Consider the following 3,045-nt stretch of genomic DNA (forward strand, 5'->3'; position numbering starts at 1 on the left):
TCCCCCCCTCCCCAGGGACCCCCTGTAAATACTGACACACTCCCCCCCACCAAATCCCCTACCCCCAGGATCCCTGTAAATACTAACAACCCCCACCTTCCAGTGATCTCCTATAAATACTGACACACTACCCAGTGTCGCTTGGCTAGCACTGACACTCTACCTGGGGAGTCCTGTAAACATTGATATGTTCTCTAGGAGCCTTACTTTATACTGACACAATCTTTGTGGTCCATATAAATATTGGCCCTCAGTGGGCCCCTCAGTGACTGCTGATACACTGCCCAGGTCCCTTTGTAAATAAGGACACACTTCCTCAGTCCCTCAGTAAATATTGAAACACTACCTGAATCCTTCAACAGATATTGAGACCTCCTCAATAAATAAATATGGGCACAACAGGTCAAGTAGTAGCTATGGAGAGAGAAACAGTTAATATTTAAGGTGGGATCACCTTTCATTCAGTTGAGGGGCCATCCTAACCTGAAACATGTATTCTGTTTCTCTCTCCAAGGATCCTGTCTGACCTACTGAGTATTTCAAGCATGTTTTGCTTTTCTTACTGTATGCTTCCAGCTGGGAATACTGGACATGTCTGTTCCCAGTGTGACACCTGCTTGATATATCATAAGTTCAATTTTTGCAATTGATTTACTTTGGTACTTAATCACTGAACACATGTACGGGAAGCTGAAAATGTTCTTTAACTAAACAGCACAAATTTATTTTGTAAAAGAGAAAAACTTTATATATTAGACATATTAACAATCGTAACATAAACAACAAAATAAAGTTTCAACCTGTTTCTCAGCAATAGTCTTTGTAGATTCTCAATCCCAGGGAAATTTCACTCCTGTCTCAACACTTTAATATTTCTTACTTAAAAAACTCTTTCTAGTTTTCCTTCTTAGATGGCTGTGATCGTTTGATGTCTTTTTCCAGTCTGATGGCCTAAACCTCCCTCAGCTCTGACAACTCTCATGCTTCTATACAAATTCTCACAGCTTGGAGACTTCACAACCTGAAATTCTTCTGCTAGGGGGAAACTGTTCTCCTGAACTGAAATTCTGGCTCTTCTGAACCGCAATCAAACTAAAGTAATTGCCCTCAGTCAGTTTTCTCAGTCTGTTGTAAACTCAGCAGTTTAAATATTTCACCAATTAACATCATCAGTATCCTGATAGATATTTAACTAAATCACATGTTTTCTTGGAAATGACATATTTAACTATTAAAAATGATTTTCTGGCCTCTTTAACAAAAGTTACTTTCACAGAACTAAAATCAAAATTCATCTGACTCTTTTTTTGAAATTCAAATTCTCGGTAATATGTTAAACAGTTTTATTACATCACTGAATGTTTCCTGTTCCTCAAAGGTCATTCAACTCCTTCTTCCTTGCTGATGCTGTGCCTTTCCCCTGTGCTCTTGTGGTGAACCTCCCAAACCTGGATCTTGCGCCATCTAGAAGGATAAGGTCAGCAGGTACATGCGAACACTGCCACTGGCAACTTCTCCCACACGTCAATCACCATCCTGTCTTGGAAATATATTACTATTCCATCAGTATCACTGGGTCAAAATCCTGGACTTCCCTTCCTAATGGCACTATGGGTGTCCCTACAGTGCTCTGGCTGCAGAAGTTCATAAAGGCAGCTCACCACCACCTTCTCAACTACAGGTTGACAATAAATGATGTGAATTACATCCTGACAATGATTTCCTTTCATTAAGCATCTACCTGTGCTGAAGCTGGCAGATCAGACTGACCCAGGGCAATGTGAGGTGCTGGGTGAGTTCTCTCACTGTGAGTCCCAACATGTGTTTACAAATTTCCTGGAGAGGCAAAAGGAGGATGCATGAATGTGAGCTGCAATACACTGTCAAATACAAACTTTAAAAGTTTGCTTTCACTGGACTATCAATGGCTGGGCTATCATTTATTGCCCATTTCTAATTACCCTTGAGAAAATGCGGGTGAACTGCCTTCAAAACTGCTACAGTCCATGGGGTTCAGAAGAGAATTCTATGATTTTGACTCGGCAACAGTGAAGGAAGAACTGATATAGAAATGAACAGGAATTTTGTCTCTCAGGGGGTGTGAATCTTTGGAATTCTCTGCCCCAGAAGGCTGTGGAAGCTCAGTCATTGTTAGTTCAAGACAGATTAATAGATTTTAATTGCTACAGACATCAAGCGATATGGGGATAGTGCTAGAATATGTCATTGAGGTAGATGATTAGCCATGGTCTAAAATAGTGGAGCAGGCTGGAGGGACCAGATGACCTACTCCTGCTGCAGTGTCCCTAAGTCAGGATGGTGAGCAGGTTGGAGAGGAATTTGCAGGTCATGGTGTTCCCAATTATCTGCCGCCCCGTCCTTCTACAGGGTAGTGGCTATGGGTTTAGAAGATGAAGTCTTAGAAGCCTTGATGGGTTGCTGAATGCAACTGCTGCATGCAGAAATGCAATATGATGTCTGCCATACTACAGACTAAGTTTGTAGGACAGTTAATGAGTTAGCAGTTGAACCAAGTGAGGGATTAATTGAGTAAATGTTTGAACAAACCGGGGTTGACAACATTTCAAAACGTTTTATGTGGTTGTGAAGTGCATTGGGGTGCACTTATGAAAGGTGCTACAGAAATGCAAGTCTTTTATTTTACTTATCTGTTGCAGCTAATGAAGAGAACTCTCAGGAGTGAGTATTCCCAACAAAGTCAGCATTCGCACCTTAAAGGCTGAGATAATTCCTTTCCTTTTCTGAACGCTTCTGTTCCTTCATTGCTTTCTTCCTCAGGCCTGGGCTCAGCTGTCTTGTGAATACTATCTCTGACTTTAATTCCTCCTTCTCTTGCCACTTCTTTGTTGACAGACAGGATACTGTGGAGGATGGGATTGTGGAGGTTAAGCTGCTGAACCAACAATGTTAGTCTAAATTGCATCAACTTGTTTCATATCTATTTGTGGGCTGTGGGTCTTGCTGGCTAAACAGGATAAAACATTGGCTCCTATTTCAAAGGGATTGACGTATAAGAGTAGGGAA

The sequence above is a fragment of the Rhincodon typus genome, chromosome 12 (genome assembly GCF_021869965.1).
Source record: "Rhincodon typus isolate 14 chromosome 12, sRhiTyp1.1, whole genome shotgun sequence".
NCBI classification, from domain to species: Eukaryota; Metazoa; Chordata; class Chondrichthyes; order Orectolobiformes; family Rhincodontidae; genus Rhincodon; species Rhincodon typus.